This window comes from Cervus elaphus, chromosome 3 (genome assembly GCF_910594005.1).
Source record: "Cervus elaphus chromosome 3, mCerEla1.1, whole genome shotgun sequence".
Lineage (NCBI taxonomy): Eukaryota > Metazoa > Chordata > Mammalia > Artiodactyla > Cervidae > Cervus > Cervus elaphus.
This window is the reverse complement of record NC_057817.1, coordinates 26296290-26321324: the sequence shown is the minus strand read 5'-3', so window position 1 is coordinate 26321324 and position 25035 is coordinate 26296290. Positions and strand designations below refer to the sequence as shown.

Below are 25035 nucleotides of genomic sequence, written 5' to 3'. Positions count from 1 at the left end.
GCAGCCAAAAAATTTAAAAAGCAAACAAGAAAAAGATCACCCCCAAAAGTTTCACTCCCACTCATTCTCTGGCCACCATTGACCTTTCTATTAGGATAGATTAGCCTTCACTCTCTAGAATTCTATACAACAAAATCATACAGTATGTACTCTTTTTAAAAATCCAGCCTCTTTCACTCAGCATAATTGTTTTGAGATTCATCCATACTGGTGCATGTACCAGTAGTTCATTCTTTTTTATTGCTGAGCAGTATTCCATTATTTGGATACACTGCAGTTAGTGTACAAATCTTTCTGTGAACATATACTTTCATTTTCTTTGGGAAATACCTAGGAGTGGAATTGCTGAATCATATGTTAGATGTGATTTATTTTTTGAAATTTTCAAATTGTTTTCCAAATTGAATGTAACATTTTTCATTCCTACCAGGAGTGTATAAAAGTTCCATTGGCTCTAAGATGTGTGTGGTGGCAGCTCATTGTGGTTTTAATTTGCATTTCCCTAATGACTAGTGATGTTGATCATCTTTTCAAGAGTTTATTTGCTATTTACATGTCTTCTTGGTGAATTATCTGTTCATATTTTTTGCCAATTAAAAATATTATGTTGTTTGGCTTCTTGAGTTATGAGGGTTATTTACAATAGTTTACACACAAATCTTTCTTCAGCTATGTGTTTGGCAAATACTTCTCCCCAGTCTGTGGCTTGCCTTCCTTTTTTCTTTATAGTGTCTTCTTAAAATTTTAATTAATTATTTTTTGGCTGTGCTGGGTCCTCGTTGCTGCACAAGGGCTTTCTCTAGTTGTGGAAAGTGAGGGTTACTCTCTAGTTGCGGTGCTCAGGCTTCTCATTGTGGCGGCTTCTCTTGTGGGGCAGGGGCTCTAGAACATATGGGCTTCAGTAGTTGTGGCACACGGGCTCAATAGTTGAGGTTTGCGGGCTCCAGAGCACAGGCTCAATAGTTGAGGTCCGCAGGCTTAGTTGCCCCATGGCATGTGGAATTTTCCCGGATCAGGGATTGAACCCAGGTTCCCTCCTTCGGCAGATGGATTCTTAACCACTGGGCCACCATGGAAGCCCTACAGTGTCTTTTGAAGAACAAAAGATTTTAATTTTGATGAAATCCAATTTGTTGATTTTTGTCTGGTTAAGTTTATGTGTCAGTTTGACTGGGACATAGGGTATCCAGATATTTGATTAAGCATTATTCTGGGTGTATCTGTGAGGTGTTTCTGGATGAGATTAATATTTGTATCAGTAGACTGAGTAAAGCAGATTGCCCTCCTCAGCGTGAGCAGGCTTCATCCAATCCACTGAGGCCTGAATAAAACAAAGGTAAGGTAAGACAGAGGCTTCCCTGGTGGCTCAGATGGTAAAGAAGATACCCGGGTTTGATCCCTGGGTCAGAAAAATCCCCTGGAAAAGGAAATGGCACTCCAGTATTCTTGCCTAGAAATCCATGGGCATAGGAGCCTGGCAGCTTACAGTCCTTGGGGTTGCAAAGAGTTGGACACAACTGAGCTCACACACATACACACACACACACACACACACACAGAGGATAAGGTAGAATTTGCTCTGTTTTCTGGGTGGGATATCAGCCTTCCCCTGCACATGGACTAGAACTCACACCAGGGGCGCTCCTGGTTCTCACACCTTCAGACTTGGACTGGATCTTACGCCATTTGTTCTCCTGATTCTCAGGACTTTGAATTTGGAAACAAACTACACCATTGGACTGGGTCTCCAGTTTGCAGAAAGCAGATTGTGGGACAACCTCTACAATTGTATGAGCCAATTATTTATTTATTTATAATAAATCAACAAATAATCAAATTACTGGTACTGAATTATTTTAGTACATGTTATAATAAATCTCATACATAAGGATGAAGGAGTTCTCTCGTGGCCTAATGGTTAGGATTCCAGGTGATCACTGCCATGGCCCTAATTCAGTCCCTGGTTGGGGAACTGAGATCCTGCAAGCTGTACAGCATAGCAAAATAAATAAATAAATAATGTTAAGGATGAGTTCCGAATTGGTTCTGAGGTTTCTGAAACTGACTCTCTAATCTGATTAGATTGATAGATGCTAATGACTCTATTACTAATAGGAAAGTGAGCACTGACAATTTGTGATGTCTGCTGTCAATAGGCATATGGAAAATATCTACATTAGATAGTCCTAATCAACTACTTACAAGAACCAAGGAGCAGGACCTCCCTGGTGGTCCAGTGGTTAAGACTCTGCACTTCCACTGCAGCGGGTGCAGGTTGGATCCCTGATTGGGGAACTTGGATCCTGTATACCATAGGCCTTCCCAGGTGGCACAGTGGTAAAGAATCCACTTGCCAATGCAGGAGATACACGAAACATGGATGGGATCCCTGGATTGGGAAGCTTCCCTGGAGGAGAAAATGGCAACTCACTCCAGTATTCTTGCCTGGAGAATCCCATGGAGAGAGGAATCAGATGGACTACAGTCCATGAGGTCCCAAAGAGTCAGACATGACTGAGCACACACACACAACAATCAGATCCCATATGCACAGCCTGACTGAAAAAGAAAGAGAGAAAGAAGAAGCTGGTTGACTGTGTATGTGACACCTCAAACATTTTTTATTATTATTTAAAAATTTTTATTACTGCAGTATAATTGCTTTACAATGTTTTCTTAGTTTCTGCTGTATGACAAAGTAAATTAATCATCTGTATACATATATCCCTCCCCTCTTGAACCTCCTTCCCACCACCCCCATCCCACCTTAAGAGGGTGGGATGCACCACAGAGCACCGAGCTGAGTTCCCTGTACTATACAGCAGTTTCCCCACTAGCTGTCTATTTTACACATGGCAAACATTTCAAGAAAACTAACAAATATAATGAAGTTGCCTGATTGCTCCTGCTACTGGACAACGTGGAAAGAAAAGGATGAGCTCAGAGATTTAAGTTTTCAGTTCAATCACTGCATATAAGACTGAAGGCTTCTGTGTGTACCCTAAAGGAGACCCTTATGTCTCAGAGAAGCTGGGTTGAGACGGCTGAAAATCAAATCCAGAATTTCTTTCTGTGACTAACTGAATTACAACTCAAGTTGGATTCCCAGCTTTGCAGAGTATCTGTTGTTAAAGTGGGGCATTGATTGGGAGAGAATGGGGTCCTTTAAGATGGGATGGGGGTATGTGGGAAAAACCTGATGAAGGTAAGGATATTGAGCCCTTAAATTCTGATGAGTCTTCTTTGCCAGTGAAGAGACCTCCCCACCCCCAGCAGAAGTGGCTTCCCACACACAGTGATATTGGTCTTCCACTGTCATGGAATGTAGGGGGCTAATCCTACATTGCCTGAGGAAACTGTAATGATTGCTCCTGAGGCATTCACCATGTAAGACAAGGCTGACTCTCCTCAAGACTCAACTGTCATGCTCTTTACTTCTGGATTGTAACTAAACTCAAGTCCTAGCAGACCCCTGCAGATGAGGTAACAAGTTGACCCATGAGGAGATGTATTATACTCCAGAAGAACTACTTGAATTTTTTGGTTTAGGCAGACAGAAAGCTAGGAACTACATATACCAATGGTGTGGAATAATGGTGGAAGGAATCTAAAGTTGGATCAGGCCAAATTTATTGACAGGGCCACACTAAGCAGAGAGTCTGCATTTAATGTTGCAGCAAGGGGAATTAGAAAGGATTGTAACAAATTCTTTGATTGTTGTCTAAAATATGGACCAAAAGATGACCCATAGTGAGCAAATTAGAATAACCAGATATGCCTTAGTTTAATGTAGAGAAAGAGATTCAAAGGCTTAGGGAAACTGGAATATTAGACTGAATTTGTCATTTAAGACTTGTCCATAGTGGGAGGATCCAGAAGACATACATTTAAAAAAAATTGTTTATTTATTTGGCTGTGCCGTGTCCCAATTGTGGCACTCAAGATCCTCCATTGTGGCACTTGAAATCTCCAATTGCAGCCCACAGGCTTGGTAGTTGTTGAGTGTGGGCTTAGTTGCTCTGTGGCTTGTGGATCTTAGTTCCTCAACAGGGATCGAAACTGTGTCCCTTGCATTGCGAGGCAGATTCTCAACCACTGGACCACCAGGGTAGTCCCCAGAAGACAGATCTTTCAACAATACTGTGAGAAATTTGTGAAGGGAGCCCCAGAATCCTTGGAATCTGTGATCACTCTTCTCTGTAGGCCAGACCTTACAGTGGGAATTGCAGTCACTGAACTGGGAAACCTAAATATGGTGGGAGTAATTGGATCTCAGGGTGGCAGGGGCCAAGTGGCAGCACTCAACACCAAAGGCAAGGTAGGCATAGTTACCATAGTGAATAGCAGAGTCAAAGCAGCAGTCTGAATAGTCTGACTCTTATAGACCTATGGCATTGGCTAGTTGATCATGGCATTCCTAGAAGTGAAATAGATAAGAAGCCTACTAAATTTCCTACTTGAATTGTATAAAGAGAAAAGTTCTAGGTTAGGCAAAGAAGACATAACCTGGAGATCCTGAAAACAGAGTCATTGCCCTTCAATCAGTTCCCACACTTGAGCTACTTTACAGACTTGGGACCACTCGAATGAAGGGGAGGATTGGTTCCTGCCCTTGAGGAAGCACCCTGGTACACTATCAAAAATTTCATACTGTTAATCTTTCTCTCATCCTTCCCCAAAGAGACCTAAAGCCTTTTACCAGGAGGACTGCACTGGGGAAAAGAAAATAATCAGACCTTTCAGGGACTACTGTGCCTTGACTGAATTGACATTAATTTCAAGAAACTCAACTCAAACACAAACATCACTGTGGCCAACCAGTCAGAGTAGGAAGTTAGGTGATCAATGGAGATTTAGCTTAGGTCCTTTTCACAGTAGGCCCAGTGTTTCCCCAAACCCATCCGGTGCTTATTTATCCAGTTCCAGGATGCATTATCCCATATAACTTGCCTATTTGGTCTGTGCAGAAGACAGATGGATCTTGGAAAATGACAATGGATAGGCTTAACCCAGTGATCCCTCCAATTGTAACTGCAGGAGGAGTTGTAGTTTCATTGCCTTAGCAAATTAACACACAACTCTTAATCTGGGAAATGTCTTTTTCTCTATCAACAAAGCCTCCCAGAAGCTGTTTGCTTTAACTTGGCAAGGCCAGTGATACACTTTCACTGTGCTACCTCAGGGGGATATTAACTCTCCAATGCTATGTCTTAATTTAGTTCACAGGGATCTTGAAGGTCATTTGTTTCCACAAGGTATCACCCTGGTTCATTTCATCATTGACAGAATGTTTACAGACGTAGTGAGCAAGAGGTAGCAACTACTGTAGATTTATTGGTGAGACATGTGCATGGCAGAGGGTGGGAAATAAATCTGACAATTCGGGAGTCTTCTACCTCAGTGAAATTTTTAGGGATCCAGTGGTGTGGTGCATATCAAGATATCCATTCCAAAATGAAGGGTAAGTTGTTGCGTCTGGCCTGTCCTGCAACCAATAAAGAGGAACGATGCTTAGTGTGGGCCTCTTTGAATTTTGGAGGCAAAATATTTCTCCTTTGGATGTGTTCCAAAGTGACTCAAAAGCTGCTAGTTTGGAGGGAGGGGCCCAGAACCCAAGAAGGCTCTGCAACAGGTCTTGTGCAAGCTGCTCTCGCACTTGGCCACATGATCTAGCAGACCCAACGGTGCTTGGTGTGTCGGTTGCGTATATGCTCTTTGGAGTTTTTGGTAGGCTCCTGTTGGTGAATTGCATTATAGCACCTTAGAACTTTGGAGCAAAGCCCTGCCATCTCTGCAGATAAATCCTCTTTTCGAAGAAAGCTTTTGGTTTGCTATTGGACCTTACCAGAGACTGAGTCCTTATCACTGAGCAACCAAGTTACCATGTAACCTCAGCTGCCCAGCATCATGAACTGGGTGTTATCTGGCCCACTAAGTGAGAAAGTTGTGTGTGCACAACAGTGCTCTATTGTCAGATGGAAGTAGTAGATATGAGATTGGGCTTGACCAGGCCTTGAGGGCACAGTAAGTTATGTGAAGTGGCCCAAATGCCCATGATCCCCACTCCTGCTACACTGCCATCTCTCTCCCAGCCTGAAACTATGGCCTCATCCAGAGTACCCTGTAATCACTTGACAAAGGAAAAGATGTAGGCCTGGTTTACAGATAGTTCTATGTGATATGCAGGTATCAGGCTGCAGTAGACAGTGGCAGTATTACAGCCCCTTTCAGGAACACTTTTGAAGGACATTGGAGAAAGGAAATCCTCCCAGTGGGCAGAACTCAAAGCAGTATACCTGGTTGCTCACTATGCTTGAAAGAAGAAATGGCCAGGCATATGATTATATACCGATTTACGGGCTGTGGTTAATGGTTTGGCCAGGTGGTCAGGGACTTGGAAGGAACATGAGTGGAAAATTGGGGACAAGGAAATTTAGGGAAGAAGTACGTACACAGGGAAATCCCTGGAAGTCCAGTGGTTAGGACTCAGTGCTTTCACTGCCGTGGGCCCGGGTTCAATCCCTGGTCAGGGAACTAAAAATCCTGCAAGCCATGTGGCCCGATCAAAAAAATTAAAACAACAACAAAAAGAAAGAAAGAAAGAAAAACAAAGTTATGTATTCAGACTTCTTTGAATAGGCAGAAAAAAAGTTGAAATATCTGTGTACATTGTGAAAGGTCACCAAAGGATGACCTCAGCAGAGAAGGATTTTAATAATTCTGGATGTCGGTCAGCCTCCTTCCCAAGTTGCTCCTGTAATTACTCAATGGGCTCATGAACAAAGTGGCCATGGTGGCAGGGATGGAGGTTATGCATGGGTTCAACAACATGGACTTCCGTTCACCAAAGCCAACCTGACTACAGCCATTGCTGAGCACCCATTATGGCACCATTCCTCAGGGTGATCAGCCAGATACCTGGTGGCAGGTTTAATACACTGGACAATGGAAGGGGCAGCATTTTGTTTTTACTGGAATAGACACTCTGGATATGAATTTTTCCTTCCTTGCATACAATGCTTCTGCCCAAACTACCATCCATGGATTTATGGAATGTTTAATCCACTGTTGTGGGATTCCATACAGTATTGCTTTTGATCAAGGAACTCATTTCGCAGCAGAATAAGTGCAGCAATGGGTCCATGCTCATGGAATTCACTGGTCTTACCATGTTCTCTACCATCTAAAAGCAGTTGGTTTGATAGAACAGTGAGACTCAGTTATACTCTGCTGGGTGGCAACATCTGATTATTTTTGCTAATGTATTAGGTTGGCCAAAAAGGTCTTATGGAAAAAACCAAATGAACTTTTGGCCAATCCAATGTAAGAATAGTTGATTTTTGCATGTTGATCTTATATCCTGTGAGCCTCACTAATTTCTTAAGTCTACTGGTTTTTTGGTAGAGTCCATAGGATTTCCTGTAAAAGTAATCATGTTACCTATGCAAAATGACAGTTTTACTTTTTTTCTAAAATGTATGCTTTTTATTTCTTTTTCTTTATGCACTGACTAGAATCTTGTGTATGATACTGAGTACAAACGGTGAGAGCAGTGAAAAGTGAAAGTCGCTCCGTCGTGTCTGACTCTTTGTACAGTCCATGGAATTCTCCAGGCCAGAATAATGGAGTGGGTAGCATTTCCCTTCTCCAGGGGATCTTCCCAACCTAGGGATCGAACCCAGGTCTCCCAGATTGCAGGCGAATTCTTTACCAGCTGAGCCACCAGGGAAGCCTGGTGAGAGCAGACATCTCTATAATTCTTGGTATATTTCTATATGTTTCAAATGATTCACATTTGAAATTAAATGTCAAATTCAAAGGACATTTAGAACATCACTTCCATTGTAATTCCTGACAAAAATGCATAATCTGAATAGAATCATGAGGAAATATCAGACGTACTTGACTGTGGAACGTTCTACAAAAAACTATCCTATAATCTTCAAAAGTGATATTCTAAATTAAATGTCAAAATTAAAGGAAAAACACAAGAATAGTAAAAGAAGTGATGTTCTAAATTAAATGTCAAAATTAAGGGAAAAACACAAGAATGGTACAAATAACTTTTTCCCCCCAGAACCATTTGAGACATGATGTTTCATCAGCTCTGAATACTTCAGTGTCTGATTCCTATCAAGTAGGGTAATCTCCTACACAGCCACAATAGAGCCATCAGAATCTGGAAATTGATATTTGACATACTACTACCATATAACCCACAGACCCTGCTCAAGTTTTGCCAGTTGTCCAAAAAATATTCCTCAGTGCAAAAGGATTCCCTTTTTTTTTTTTGTGCTACTAAGGTAGCACAGTGCAAAAGGGTCATGTGTTGCAGTTATTCTCTTTCAATATAGAACTTGTCTTGGTCTTTTCTTGATTTTCATGACCTTGACACTTTTGAAGATTATAGGATAGTTTTTTGTAGAATGTTCTTCAGTCAAGTATGTCTGATATTTCCTCATGATTCTATTCAGATTATTCATTTTTGTCAGGAATTACAATGGAAGTGATGTTCTAATTGCATTCTAGTAGCCTGTATATTACTTTGTTTTGTCCCATTAATGGTAATGTTAGTAACTTTCATCCCTTATGGTGATGTCTTCCAGATTTCTCCACTGTAAAATTATTCTTTTCCCTTTTGTAATTAATGAGTATTGTGTGGGAAAGTACTTTGAGAGTATGGAAATATCCTACCCCTCATCAAATTTTCATTTGGTTTAGTATTCATTGGTGTTTTGTGGCTTAATTATTACTGATGGCTTCTAAATGGCATTTTCTAACTCTATCATTGCTTCTACATTAATTAGTTGTCATTTTACTGAGAAAAGCTTTTTCTTCTTCCCTTCTGTTTATTAATTATTACTATCAGAATGACTCACAGATTCCTGTTTTATTCAGTGGATTATAATCTTTTACTGTTATTATTTAGTTTGATGTTCAAATTATCACAGATTTGGCCAGTGGGAGCCCCTTCAAGCTCTTTTCTTTTTTCTTTAACTTTTTAAAATTTGGAATAGTTGCTTTAAAGCTCTCTTTTACATCCTTTTGAAATGATGTCCCCACCATTTTTTTGAATTATAATTGACTCACGATATTATATTAGAGGTGTGCAACATAGTGACTTGATATTTTTGTATACTGCAAAATGATCACCCTGATAAGTCTTGTTGCCATCTGTTACCATACAAAGTTATTACAATATTATTGACTATTCCCTATGCTGTACATCACCTCTGTGACTGATCTTATAAGTGACACGTCCCCATTATTATTTGAGCATTCCACATTTTGTCCTGGCACAACCACATATTTCAGGTTCATCTTGTATTTCCCCTCCCCAGACCCTGGAACAACCATTTTCCCCTGGAGCAATGGTTCTTTTCAGTGGAGAACTAGTATTTAGAAACCATAGATCAATACTTTGGGGTATCATTATTCCCAAGTCCTCTCAGTGAACTGAATTGGGGGAAAATGTGTATATGTGTGTGTGTGCTAAATTGCTTCAGTCGTGTCCAACTCTTTACAACCCGATGGACTGTAACCCACTAGGCTCCTCTGTCCATGGGACTCTTCAGGCAAGAATACTGGAGTGGGTTGCTGTGCCCTAGTTTCAGGGTATCTTCCTGACCCAGGGATCTAACTGGTGTCTCTTATATCTCCTGCATCGGCAGGTGGGTTCTTTACCACCAGAGCCACCTGGGAATATTTTTTGTATATGCATTTTACACAGATACCTCTAATTCTAACCCAATGTTACAGGGTTCATTCTGATTTTCTTTTTTGCCACAGTTGAGACTTTTATCTGGCAGAAGAAACCTGGCTCCCTTTGTCCTCAATATATTTATTTGGCCAACCCCACTTATATATTACCATTTTTCTGTTGCTGTTGCTGCCTGTCCCTCTCCCCAACCACAGATGCCTGCTTCAGCTCCAACGCTCCATGCCAGGCTCCCACCATGGTTTCCAAACATGGAATCGGAACCCTCTTTACCCTCTTCAGGCTCTAATATACTGCAATGAGCCACTGCTGTTACTCATTCTAGCTGGACTCCTACATTCCCCACCTAATGGCTTTTAGACTGAATTATTCAGGAAGGAAGGAAGAAGAAAGGAAGGAAAGTAAGAAGATAGGCAGGCTCATAATTATTTCTTAACTAAGGGGAAAAAAAGCCTCTAATCATTTTGATTGCTGATTGTCATTCACAGGAATCTTGATGGCTGCTCTTTTACTTGTGGCCAAAAGAAAATGAGGTTTTATTAAACTGGGCATGGTTAATCAGATGTCTGTGATATTTTTAATGATTTACATAGTTATAGCCTAAAGAACTATGTTTCAGATTACCAGATATGCAAATTTAGGAGACAAAATAATAGAATAGTTGGATCCAAGAGAGCTACCACTCAGTATTACTCTTTCATCTTTGACTAAGCTCTGAAGTACAGGATTCTATTCTAGCTGAAGAATATGACTCAGACACTTATAGATAAGCCACGCTCTGCAGCTTTTGTTATACTGAGTCAGTTTTAAGATTTGAGAATTATCTTAGATGGGAGATGTCAGATCTGGACCAATAATGGATGATAAATATTTCGCACTGATTTAGGAAGGCAGCAGTGCAAAAGAGCATGGGCTCTGAACCCACACTGGGTTCCAATCTGCCTTCTCATATTTACCAGTAGTGGGACCTTGCAAAAACTGCTCAGCCTCTTTTTTTTTTTTTTATTATTATTATATTGCTCAGCCTCTTTAGGCCTCAACATCTTCATTTCTAAAATGGAAATTCTATATCATAGTGTTGTTTAAGCAGATTAAGCAATACCCTTAAAACAGTGTCTGGCACTAGAAGTGGATTTGCCTTGAAAACTAGACATTTAAGTTTCAGGGAATCTCACTTGCACAGGCTACCTCCATGGCCTTGCACTTAATTTTATTTTATTTTTTAAAATTTTATATTTATAATTTTTTTCTTTTTCTTAAAGAGAATCCCCAAATTGTATAAACTGCAGGCCCTACTCAACTGGGTCTGCTCCTGTCTGGCACATAGTAAGTACTTGGTAAATAGTTTTTAGTTTTTATTACTTACATCTAATATTGAGTGGTCCTTTATGGTATTTTTATTTTCAATTTTGTGTATGTGTGCTTTTGTTTTAGTTTTTAAGTTGCCCCAAGTGATTTAGCATGCACCTTGTAGAAAGATAAACTGTAAGATAATCCATAATGTAGGATATTTCTTTCATTCATTCATCCATTAAAAAAATATTTATTGAGTGGCTACTGTATCATAGGTGCTCACAGTCTTGTGGCCAAGATGGACATGTACATATATAATGATAGTATGAATAGTAAGTACTATCATAAATATATATGCAGACACAAAGAGGGACAACAAACTCTAGAGTTAGATCACAAACTTGGGCTTTTGACTGAGATATTTTAGTGGATAAATATGAGATTTGGAGGGTGGAGGATTAAACATATTCAAAGGACTTAATTCCTTCACTGAATAAATATTTATCAAGAATCTGTATTATGGCAGGTACTGTTCTAAATTCTGAAGATACAGTGATAAACGAATAGGGGAAGAGCTAGGCTTTTGTGGAGCTTACACTCCAGTGGTGGGGGCGCCAAGGAGGGTAATGTGACAGTGTTACACAGTGTGTGAGTGCGTGTCCATTCTAAACTGAAAATGGTAAGAGAAGGTCTTTCCGAGGAGAAAACATTTAAGGTGAGGATTGAATGACAAGAAGGAGTCAGACATGAAAAGATGGGGAGAGAGAGGGGCACTCAAATGCAAGAGTTGCTGGTCGCAAGACCTGGAATAGCCAAAACACTTTTGAAAAAGAAAACAAAGTTAGAGGACTCACACAACCTGATTTAGAGATTTATTATAGGGACTTCCTGGTGATCCAGGGGTTAAGAATCCGCCTTGCAATGCAGGGTACTCAGGTTCAATCCTTGGTGTGGGAACTAAGATTCCCACATACTGTGGAGCAACTAAGCCTGTGCAGCACAGCTAGAGAAGCCTGTGTGACACAACTACAGAGTCCGTGAGCCACAACGGAAGATCCCACGTGGTGCGGAATTGACAACTCATACCTTGCACCACATAAAAAAGTCAACTTGAAATGGGTGATAGACCTAAATATGAAACCCAAAACTATAAAACTTCTATGAGAAAATATAACTGGAAGTCTTTATAATTTTGGCTTAAGCAGAGATTTCTTATCTAGGGCACAAATACCACAAACCATTAAAAAACTGATAAATTTGGACTTCATCAAAAGTAAAAACTTCTGTCTTCCAAAAGATTCTGTTTAAAATATGAAAAAAACATCCAGGGATGGGGAGAAAATGTATGAAAAACATATACCTGATAGAGACTGCTATCCAGAATACAAAAAGAACTCTCAAGACTCAGAAGAAAACAATCTAATTTTTAAAATGGGCAAAAGGTTTGAATAGACATTTCACCCAACAAATATATAAAAAGATGCTGAACATCATTAGACTTTATGGAAATGCAAATTAAACCACTGTGCCATATTACCATATACCCATTAGAATGGCTAAAATTAAAAACAGATAATACGAAATGCTGGCGAGGGTGAGGAGCCACTGGAACTCACATTGCTGACAAGAGTGTAAAATGATATACTCCCTTTGGAAAACAGTTTGACAGTTTCTTATAAAGTTCCACATACACTTACCATATAACCCAGAAATCCCACTTCTGGTTATTTACCCAAGAGGAATAAAAATATATGCCCACATAAATACTTATACATGAATGCCTGCGGCAGCTTTATTTTAATAGCTCAAAACTGGAAATTACCTAAATGGCTATCAACTGGTGAATATATACATAAATTATAGTACATCTATATAATGAAATACTACTCAGCAACAAAAAGGAATAATACATGCAACAACATGGATGACTCTCAAAAGCATTTTGTGAAGGGAAAGCAGACAGACACAAAACCCTACATGCTGCGTGATACCGTTTAGTGGCATTCTGGAAAAGACAAAACCATAGGGACAAGAATCAACTCGGTGGTTGTTTGAGGCTGTGGTGGTGATGGAGGGGAATGACTACAGAGGGGCATAAGAGAAGATGTTGAGGTCACAGAAATGCACATATCTCAACTGCAATGATTGTATTACTATACACATCACCAAAACTCAGCACATTTTAAAATGGTGAACTTAATAAAAATAAATGAAAAAATAATAATAACAACAAACAAACAAAAAATGGTGAACTTTATTGTATGTACATTCCTTACTAGGTCTGAATTAAAAAATAATCACCTATAGGAATAAGTGCAGTTTTAAAATGTGTCCACAAATTCTACACCTGATCTTAGTCAGAAGGCTGAGAATTGATTATCTACAAATTCTTTGACATGCCTCACTTCTCCTTTAGTGTAGTCTGCACTGACTTAGGGACACACTGCTAAGAAATAAATGATGGCAGACTGACAGTGTGTGACTTCTGAGAAATAGCCACAGTACCATCTTGTAAGGACCTTGACCAGCCTTATGGAGAAGCCCACATGATAAGAACCTGAGACCTTTTGCTAACAACCATTTAGCTGAGACATCTTGGAGTTAGATCCTTGAACCCCAATCCTTGAGTCAACAGGGGCTGCAGCCCTGGCCAATTTCTTGTCTGCAATCTCATGAGAAATTCTGAGCCAAAAGCAACTAGCTAAGCCAGTTCTGAATTCCTGATCCACAGAAACTGTGAGATAATAGATATTTGTTGTTTTAAGCCAGTAAGTCTGGGGTAATTTGTTACACAATTGTAAATAGATTATTGAGATGAGAGGAGTAATCTGAGGTAAAGTTGGAGAGGTAGATAGAGACAAGATCTTGTGAAAACTTAACAGGCATTGTGACAACTTCAGATTTGATTCTAAGTCTAATGGTAAGCCACTAGTGGTGTTATTCAGAAGAATATGAATCATGATTTCAGAACTGTGATTATAAATCACAAAGAATACAAATCACAATACCAACACCAATTTCACTTTCAGTAATCATTTCACTATGGAGTGGTCAAGAATGAAGGCAGGGAGACCGTTAAGGGGTCATTTTGGTAGTACAGGTAAGAGATGATGGTGGCTGAGACTAGGGTGATGACAGTGGAGATGGATGTATAGAGTGAAGGAAGTAGAGGAATCAAAGATGAGCCCAACCTCCCTGGCAGTCCAGTGGTTAAGATTCCACACTCTCAGTGCAGGGGGCACAGGTATGATGCCTGGATGGGGAACTAAAATCCCACATGCAGTGCAGTGCAGCTGAAAAAGTATTTAAAAATAAAGTGAGCCTACAGTTGTTTTTTTTTGTCTGAATAGTTGAAATGATGATAACTGCAAAAAGGGACATATTGGTAGAGGTGATGAATGAAGTCAAGAACTGAAGGAGTGTATAAGCATAACGTATTTGAGAAACAGCAAATAGGTCAATATGGTTGGAGTTTATGGTGATTGGATAGGAAGAGAGAGTGATGGAAAAGTAGGCTTATAAGACAGGCATCAAAGAAAGGCCTTCTTTATCACCATAAAATGTCTGGTCCTTATCCAGTTAGTCACTGGGAGTCACTAAAAGATTTTTTTTTTTTTCTTTTTTTTTTTTTTTTTTCTTCTTAAAAATATGGAACGCTTCACGAACCTGCGTGTCATCCTTGCGCAGGGGCCATGCTAATCTTCTCTGTATCGTTCCAACTCCAGTATATGTGCTGCCGAAGCGAGCACACTAAAAGATTTTTAAGTAAGAGAATGATTGATCAAATCTACACATTAGAGAGATTACCAGCAGCAACCATATAGAGTTTGGATCAAAGATGAGAGATAATGGAAAGCAGAAGACATTTTGAGTAACTTTCTGATTTTTAGGTGGCAGCATAGTACAGCAGAAAGAACACAAATGACTTTGGAATCAGAGGGACCCAAGTTCAAATCTTGGCATGGCAAGTTACCATCTACTACGGCTTGAACTGTGTCCCCCTCCAAATTCATATGTCCAAGTCCTAACCCCCAATACCTCAGAGATGACCTTTTTAGTCAATAGAGTCATCGTGTGATGTAATTAGTTAAAATAAGTTCATACTGGAGTAACACAGGCTCCTAATTCAATATGACTGGTGTCCTTATAAAAAAGGGGAAATTTGGTCATAGACATGCCATCTAAATATGAAAGCATAGATCTACAGGTCAAGGAATACCAAAAATTACCAGCAAACCACTAGAAGATAGGGGAGAGGCATGGAACAGACTCTGCCTCATAGTCCTCGGAAGGAACCAACTCTGCCAACACCCAGATCTTAGACTTTTAGCCTTCAGAACTGTGAGAGAATACATTTCTGTCAAGCCACTCAGTTTGTGGTACTTTGTTACGGCAGCCCTAGCAAACTAATACACCATCTGTGTGACTTGGGCAAATTATTTTATTTTGCTAATCCCCAGTATCCTAATCTGTAAAATAGGGGCAATTGTATCTACCTGATAAAATGGTCACAGAGATTAAATGATATGGGGTTTGTAGAACACCTAGCACTGAATAAATACTATTTTACATTTGTGAGACACTAATGCTATCCGCCGGCAATGCAGGAGACCCTGGTTTGATTCCTGGAAAGATCCCCTGGAGAAGGAATAGGCTACCCACTCTAGTATTCTTGGGTTTCCCTGGTGGCTCAGATGGTAAAGAATCTGCCTGCAATGCAGGAGACCTGGATTCGGTCCCTGGGCTGGAACGATCCCCTGGAGAAGGGCATGACAACCCATTCCAGTATTCTTGCCTGGAGAATCCCCATGGACAGAGGTGCCTGGCAGGCTACAGTCCACAGGGTCACGAAGAGTTGGACACGACAGAGCAGCTAAGCTTTCTTTCAATGCTACCCACTGGGCATCCCTGGTGGCTCAATGGTAAAGACCACCTGCAGTGCAGGAGACACAGAGACACAGGTTTTATCCCTGGGTGGGGAAGATCCCCTGGAGAAAGAAATGGCAACCCACTCCAGTATCATCACCTGGGAAAACCCATGGACAGAGAAGTCTGGTGGGCTACAGTTCTTGGGGTTGCAAAGAGTTGGACATGACTGAGCGACTCAACAACAAAGCTATCCAAGGAAAATGGGACATTTCTGGACATTTTGGGAAAGACTGACTACAACTATAAGGGGCATGTGCAATACAACCTAAAAGGAACAGGTTGGAGAAGGTGATCTTGGAATCCTTATTTCTTGTTGGACTCCTTAGAAAGGAGCCCTGGGATTGTCTTGCATTCTGTGAAAATGTAGCTTCTTTGGGAACACTAGTACAAGAACCAAAAACACCCTCAAAGGCAGGAAGGTTGAGGTTAACTAACATCCTATGCTGTGGTAACGTTGGGAAGGAAAGAAGTGAACAAAGCTGGAGAAGAATGGGCCAGATGCCTTAAGCCTCCAGGTTTCCCAGCTCACTTCCTTAGGTAAAAGATTTAGGCTGGGGGTTGTCCTCTTCTCAGCTCCATAAGGGAAACCTAACAGAGGCCTCACCAGTCTCTGGAACGCCTAGTCCTTTCAAGCAGGGAGTCTCTTGCCAAAGCAAACAATCCCAGCTCTACGATTGTGCTCCGGCTGGGGTAGGGGAGAACAAAGATCTCTTTCTTTGCTCCCCAACTCTATGGCTCCAGCCAAAGGCACTGTTTACACAGTCTTCCCTGGTGAAGAATTTGTTCCGTTTCTCTCTAGGTTACAGTTGGAAAAGATTGACTCCCTCCTTGCCTGATCCTTTTCCCTAGACCCCTGGGCAAGAAAGGTGTCCGACACCTGAAGCCTTCCACCCTCAGAAAAGATGTCAGCCCACAGGAATAACTCCAGACCCTTTTGTGATGTGACAGAGAACCTTACAGTTTTGGTGGTGGAAAGCCCGTCTGGCTGGGAAAGGGAGACTGGCTGGAGCAATCAAGAGCCTAACTTGTCTCCATTCCAATTCTGTTTATCCTCTCTCTCTCTCTCTCTCACTCCCCAGGGATTCCTAGGCTGTCCCAGGTCCATATCTAGGAGTGAATCAAACAGACAAAATCCAAGGCAGACTTGGATTCTTTCTTTAAAAGGATATTAAGGTGGGTAGGATGAAAACAATGTTTTTTTATCAGGAAAAGTTTTCTGTGGTCTTTAGTTTACTAACTCCAGCAGCACATATGTTTCCCTCCAGCCCCCAAAACAAAAGCAAGAAGGAGAAAAGGAAGCCCCAGAGTGGTGCAATCTAATTTTAGCCCTGGCAGAGAGTCCTAGTGTTAAATTACTCCTGGTAAATTGGTAACTAAGAAACAGAAGAGATAAAGACAATTTACAAGATCTAGGTCTCCACAAGAGTTTTTTTTTTTTTTTTTAATTTGGCTGTCCTGGGTCTTAGGTGTGGTACGAAGGATCTTCGATCTTTAGTTACAGCAATGTAAACTCCTAGTCTTGGCAAGTGGGATCTAGTTCCCTGATCAGGGATCAAACCCAGGTCCCCTGCATTGGGGACTCAGAATCGTACCCACTGGACCACCAGGGAAATTCCCTTCAGCAAGAATTTTAAAATCTAATTTCATTTATTTCTATGTCACCTCTAGGAGGCACATCTCAAGAAAATGTGCCTATCATTTCACAAAAGGGAAGGAGTTGAGGCACAAGAAGAATTAACCAAAAGTGACTTGAACCCAGGATTGTGGGACTTTCAATCTGGTCAACTCCATAGGCTAAGCTGTTTTTGAAAATTTTATGAGTTTTTGCATTGTACAGATTTTCCCTGAGCTAAATCCCCATTGACTATCCTCCTGTTGTTGAGGGAATTATGGGCTAGGTGTTTGTTACCCTTTGCAGCTATGTTTTGGAAACTTAAAAGTCCTTGCTCCAGATATTGGAAGAAGTGGATCAAAAAGCCTTAGGGTTGCAATGGGGATGGAAATCTGTTAGGCATAGATATCATCCCACAACATACACCCAAACACCACCCCTACCACCACCCTCCCCAGCAAGATCTACAGAGTTGGTTTCTCTAAAAGCAGCAGTGCAGTTCCTGGAAGGTTCTAATCCACAATAGTTAAAAAATATCTATCTTGGGGTAAGAACTGAGCCTATCCAGAAGGCCAGAAAGTTACCCAGCAGTGGATAAAATGAACACAAGGGTAGGCAAATGCTACCTATCTGCAAGCTAACCACAGAGATGATAATTATAAGAAAAACAGATCAATTTCCTTTACTGAGAAATCTAAAAAAACTGTCCAGATTCATCTTTCCCTCTCCTTCAATGATATCCTGGCCCCCACACCTTATGGTGTGGCATAATGCAAGGAGCTCTGGTCATGGTTTCTATTCTGTTCTATCAGTTTCCACCTAGGTAATCTCTAGAACAAAGTCATCATTCTTGAATCTGAGTCTTAGTTTTCTCACTTGTTAAAACCGGAGAAAAATACCTACCTCACACAAATGAAATAGCTATAGTAAAAATAGCTATAGGCATACAATTTTTGCTTATATGTCTTTCCTGGAGTTCCTCGGTGGTCCAGTGATTAAGACTTCATGCTTCCACCCAAGCAGGCACAGATTTGATCCCTAGTCAGGGAACTAAGATCCTGCATGCCACATGGTCTTGCCAAAAAATAAATAAATAGGCAAATAAGTAAGTAAATAAATAAAGTTAAAAGATTTTTCCTTGCTTTGCCTTCTTGAGCTAAGTTAGAGTCAATGAAGTTAGGAGGCAGAGGGTCAGATAAGTCAACCTGAGAATTCCTTTCAACGCAAGATTCAGATGAAACTACACTCCTTTTGCAGACTGGAAAATTGCACTTGTGTTACCTTTCTATTGCTGCATAATAAACTATATAAACTCAGTGGTTTAAAACAAATTCCATTTATTATCTTACTTTCTGTAGATCATAAAATCCAGGCAGGTTTGATTACATTTCTTGTTTGTGTGTGCTCAATCATGTCAGACTCTTTGCAACCTCACAGACTGTAGTCCACCAGGCTCCGCTGTCCATGGAATTTTCCATGCAACAACACTGGATCAAGTTGCCATTTCCGCCTCCAGGGAATCTTCCCAACCCAGGGATTGAATCTGCGTCTCTTGCGTCTCCTGCATTGGCAGGCGGGTTCTTTATCACTGCGCCACCTGGGAAGCCCACGTTTCCTGTTTTGTGTCTCACAGATCCCAAGTCAAGGAAGGTGTTGACTGAGTTGGGCTCTTATCTAGAGGTTGTAAGGAAGAATCCACTTCCCAGGCTTATTCAGGCTGTTGGCAGAATTCAGTTCCTTGCACTTGTTGGACTGAGGTCCCATTTCCTTGCTGGCTGTTGGTTAAGGGGTCAATTTCAGATGTAAGAAGTCACTTGCATATGGTGCCCTCCAACTTCAAAGCCAATAATAACAGTGTATCGAATCCTTTCTTCAAATCTGATTTCTCTTTCTGCCACTAGTCTGAGAAAGCTCTTTGTTTTTAAGGGCCACTTGATTAGTTCAGGCCCATGCAGGTAATCTCCCTATCTGAGTCAGCTGTGCCATATATAACATTACCACAGCTTTCCTTTCACCTCTGTGGCCACAGCCATGAGTATGCTCAGGCTTCACAAGAGGCTTGCCTCCAGTGTCCTCCGTTGTGGCAAAAAGAAGGTCTGGTTGGACCCCAATGAGACTAACAAAATCGCCAATGCCAACTCCCGCCAGCAGATCCAGAAGCTGATCAAAGATGGGCTGATCATCCGGAAGCCTGTGACTGTCTATTCACGGGCTTGATGCCAGAAAAACACCTTGGCTTGCTGGAAAGGCAGGCATATGGGCATAGCTAAGTGAAAGGGTACTGCTAATGCTTGAATGCCCCAGAGGGTAACCTGGACGAAGAGGATGAGAATTCTGCGCTGGCCGCTCAGACAATACCGTGAATCAAAGAAGACTGACTGCCACATGTATCACAGCCTATACCTGAAGGTGTAGGGTAACATGTTCAAAAACAAGCGGATTCTCATGGAACATATCCACAAGCTGAAGGCAGACAAGGCTCGCAAGAAGCCTCTGGCGGGACAGGCTTGAGGCCTGCAGGTCTAAGACCAAGGAAGCCCGCAAGCGCCTTGGAGTGGCTTCAGGCCAAGAAGGAGGAAATTATTAAGACTCTGTCCCAGGAGGAAGAGACCAAGAAATAAAGTTCCCTGACTCTTCTCTGTACATAGTGGCTTTGGCAATTGCATAGATCACTCATTGAATAAAAAACAAGACTACCTCTCTGCTTTCAAAGTCTCTGGCTGCCTGGTGGGTCTTCACTGTGTACTGGACCAGAACTGAGGACTGGGATACAGGCCCTTCTCTGGGTTCCTGCTTTGTTGCTTCCTTGGCTCTTAGCCTCTGGTCAGGCTCATGCCCCCTCCATCCATGGAGTGCGGGGCCTACTTTGAAGGGAGGAGAGGAATGACTTCTATCCAACTTTCAGATACTGTGTTTCAAAACTGTCCTTTACAGCAGAGTATAAGTGGCATCTCAGACACGGTGTCAGATATTGGTTGTTATTCAGTTGGGAGTTGTCACATTATTTAAAAACAACAGAAAATAGTATGCTTGCACTCCTCAATTGCACTGAGGTTCAAGGTTGCAGTCTGCTGCCTTATAACTCCAGGACTGTGGGGACTGAACCACCACCAGTCCAGAAGGTATGATCGACCTGAACTGCTGACTGCTGCCGGAGCTGTCTTTAGACAGCCTTATTGAGATAGAACTGAAGCCATCATTTTGAATATCCCTATTTTTATTTTTAAACCTATTTTTCTTCCCTGTCCTTATCAGTACTGTTTCCTGTTTTGTTTTTTGGTTTATAACCATCAAAAATGTCCAAAGAAAAAAAAGCTTTCTTGGCAAGAGTTGGAATAAAGGCACATAACATACACACTTGTCACAGCCATTTTGAGTTGACTTTATACTCTTTTGCAAATGAGAAGTAGGTTTTATCTTGCCTCTTATCTGGTAGTAATAACCAATAAATTTTTCAATAAAGTATCTGCTCTATGAGCCAAGTTAAAAAAAAAAAAAAACCCAAACATTACCACAGGTGCAATAGCTAATCAAATTCACAGGTTCTGGGGATTAGAGTATTTTTAGGGGGTCATTTAAGAAATTCTGCCTGCCACAGCATTTATTCAAAAGATGAAAGGGAATTCTTTTGGGATGCGGGGGAGAAGGAAGTGGGAATAAACTCTAAGTAATATACTAAAGAGAGAAGCCAAGCATTTGCGATGAGAGTCCTGACCTCATCCATGGTGTCCTGCCCGTTGTATCTTCTGCTGCCTCTAGAGCGGCTACTTTGGTCACAACGTCCTACCACAGTGGCTTAAGGTAAATGGTCAATAATAGACATTTTAAGGAATGCTTGGGCACTAAAAAACTCTTGCCAAGCTTCAGTTTTTCCTCATCAAATGGTGTCAACACCAAGCCCTCCAAGAGCTTGTCCTAAGAATACATGTTGGAAAGTGCATCTTTTTAGATATGGCTCAACTAAGAGAGAATTTCATTGCTCAAAACTCGGAGGACCAGGATAATACCCCTGTACTCCTCTTACATATTCTACTTCAGGATTCAAGGTAGATATCCATCCCTTCACCTCATTTCTCTTCAATGAAGATTAAGACACAGAGCAGCCTCTATGTTCCTGTGTACCAACTTCAGCTAAACACCAGGGTTGTTCCTGAGCTGCTTTTTCATCCTGGTGACCCAAGAAGATCTCAGACTAACAAATCCATCCTGGAAGGCAAGCTGGAACAGGGTTTCTCATTATTACTATTTAGCATGTAGATGGTTTTCAAAGAACATCCTTTTTTTCTAATTAGGATGACACTTTTGCCTGGTACTGAAGAAACACAACCGATGATTGGGGAAACTGAAATGTAAGAAGAGGGGACCAACTATATGAGAAAAGAATATAAAAAAGAGTGGATATATGTATGTGTGTAACTGATTTACTTTACTGTACATCTGCAACTAAAACAACATTGTGAATCAACTATACTCCAATAAAAATTTAAAAAAAGAAAGAGGGAAACCAAGACTTGCTGCCTTCAGCATCCCTGGGGTTTTTTTCCTCCAGGTGCTTTATAGCCAGACTTGCCAACCACAAGGGGAAGAAACTGTGTAAAATGCCTGTAACAGGCTCTGAGTTTCATGGAGAATGAGAAAGCAAATTATAATCAATATACATTGATCTTTCAAGGCACCATCCTTTCCAAATACCCAAAGTCACCTTTGTGTGCATGCACTTAATTCTTTGGATGAAAATTATTATCCTGATTTAATAGATAGGGAGAAATTGAAGACCTAGAGTTATTTATTAGTGATCTGACCACCATCACAGTGGCCCAGGGCAGAAGAAAGATTACAATAACATCTAATTTCAAATCATGCAATCTTTTTGAAATTACAAGGACAAATAGAAAGCTTTGATTGCATGTTATCAAAACTGGAAAGATCTTCAGAAAATTTGCTCTTGGACCCTGTCTCTACTAAAACAAAGCACTCCTCCACTCCAAATTGTTGGCAACTTGGGTTGCCAATAGATACCTCTTGGGACCTGAAACTAAGAGGATCCTGGTTGCCTCGACTCCTTCTGAAGAAATTTGCTTCCAAGCTTCTTGCAGCACCATCTCATCATTCACCTCAGAGAGAACAAGAACACGTGGGCCACCAGATGTGCTCTCTCCAAGCACCTGAGTTGTTAAGGAGTCAGTTTTAATCCCAAAGAAAGGACCAAGGAGAAAAATAAAACACAGATGATTCTGATCTGATTACTTGGTAACAGAACTGGCAAAGAAGCCCTTACCAGAGGTTCAAACTTACGTGAACAAACCAAAGAGAGCACTATTCATCATCCCCAAACATGTACATATCTTGTACCTACTTAAGGCTGGAGGAGCTATTCTTGTGAGGTCCACCTAGAGCCCCAAAGTGCAGTAGGGTATAGTTTTTTGGAATAGTATAGCAATCTAGAAGCAAATTGAGGATAGGATCCCACTCAATCCTTGATGACAATAGCAAAAGGACAGGGTGAATAATTTGAGGCGACCTGCTTCCTAAGCATCAGTTTATTGTGGGGTCAAGTGTCTGCTCTAGGCTTTAATTACTGATTGAACCAAAAAAAAAAGTGTTATGATCATCGACATGATCATGAAAGGACTTTTATACCCAACTTCAAGCATATGTAAGGTAAGTCTTACTTGAAGTTTAACCTTTTTCTTCAAAAAAGACTTAAGAAAAAATTCATTTTTAGCTGTGCTGGATCTTTGTTACTTTGCTTGGGCTTTCTCTAGTTGCGGAGCTCAGGCTTCTCACGGCAATGGCTTCTCTTGTTGAGGAGCACAGGCTCTAGGCGTGTGGGCTCACTAGTTGTGGCTTGTGCACTCTATTGCTCTGCAATATGTGGAATCTTCCCCAGACCAGGGATGGAACCCATGTCCCCTGCGGTGGCAGGTAAATTCTTATCCACTGCGCCATCAGGGCAGTTCTAAAGTGTAGCCCTTTAAAAAATTTTTTAAATTTTTTATTTATTTTTGGTTATACTGGGTTTTTGTTGCTGCATGTGGGCTTCCTCTGGTTGTGGCGAGTGCGGGCTTCTAATTGCAGTGGCTTCTCTTGTTGCAGAGCATGGGCTTCAGTAGTTGCAGCTTGTGGGCTCAATAGTCGTGGCACACAGGCTTAGCTGATCCAAGGCATGTCAGATTCCTGGACCAGGGATGGAACCCGTGTCCCCTGCACTGGTAGGTGGCTTCTTAACAACTGGACCACCAGGAAAGACCCTGAAATTTAGCCTTGAGAAAATAATAATCCTTTACCTTTATACTAACCCCTGTCCAGAAGTCCCTCTTGAGGCATTTTTAAGGAAAAAGGCTTATCATTGCTTATTCTGCTCTTTTTGGCTTGAGAAAACAGCAATCACCAGCAACACTGGAAGAGAACTAGACCAACAGTGTGGTAGTCTTACACCCTGGACTACGAGACATGACCCTTGCTCCCTTTCAAGCTCTGCTAATAAATATTCTTTGGGAGAGTCCTTTGATATCTCAAAGTCTGTTCTGTCACTTGTGAAGTGAGGTGGTTGGTTTAGACAATTAAATTGAAAATTTAACTAAGATACTGCTGAGATGTGTCATGTTAAGATACTTCTAAGGATACGAGTATGACAGAGTCCCTGCCTCAAGAAACTAACAATCTAACTCAGAAGGCACACATCTGTGCATACGTGTACATAAGCCCACATTTATCACACACAGTAAGCATTATAAAGTACGCAGCATGCTTTATAGTCCTTTAAATGGACTAATGCTCGTTTGACTGAAAGTAGAGGGAAACCAGATGAAAGCTTCATGGAAGAGGTAGCATTTAAAGTAAGTCTTTCAGGGTAACAGGGAAAGTTTGAAAAAAAGAGGAAAGTGACTAAAGATTCAGGCAAAGAAAACATAGAGATGGACAAAGTTCAAGGCCTGCAGATACGTAAGGACAGGAAAGCAGGAAAGTGAAAAATGACAAAACAGTCCACTTTGGGTAGAGTGTAATGGGAATAAGACATAAGCTGAGAAAGTTGAATCAGACTATTTTTGAATTGGTCAATGGCAGAACCAGCCCTACATTTACAGATTAACCTGGCAGTGGTGGGTAGAAGTAAATGCCAGAGGGTACAGATGGCAGGCAGAAGGCCAATTAAGAGGTTATTGCAATAGACCAGTGGGTGGCAATGAGGACATCAGCCAGGATAGTGGCAGTGAAAACAGACAACCACTTTAGTCAAAATTTTAAACCGGCACTGTATGTTGCTTCTGTCCCAATTCTCCATGGTAACAGGCTATCCCAAGTGAAAATTATTAAAAAGGAGCACTAATTTGAATAAAGCTTTCCCAACATAGAGAATGAAAACTAAGTGAGCCCAGATCCACGTTGAGTTTAAAACCATCACTAACCTCTGGCCTTATACTTTCACCAAGGCATTCAGCCAATTGTGGAAAAGAAATATACACAGGAGACTCAAGAAACA

The 25035-nt window shown here is 41.1% G+C and overlaps 1 non-coding gene and 1 pseudogene across 1 annotated transcript; one reads left to right on the top strand and one right to left on the bottom strand.

Moving 5' to 3' along the window:
* Positions 1-14653: 14653 nt before the first annotated feature.
* Positions 14654-14760, bottom strand: LOC122686565. Its single transcript, XR_006338832.1, has one exon. It is a non-coding gene; the product is annotated as a U6 spliceosomal RNA (small nuclear RNA).
* Positions 14761-19583: 4823 nt separating this feature from the next.
* Positions 19584-20173, top strand: LOC122678013 (annotated as a pseudogene).
* The last annotated feature ends 4862 nt before the right edge of the window (positions 20174-25035 follow it).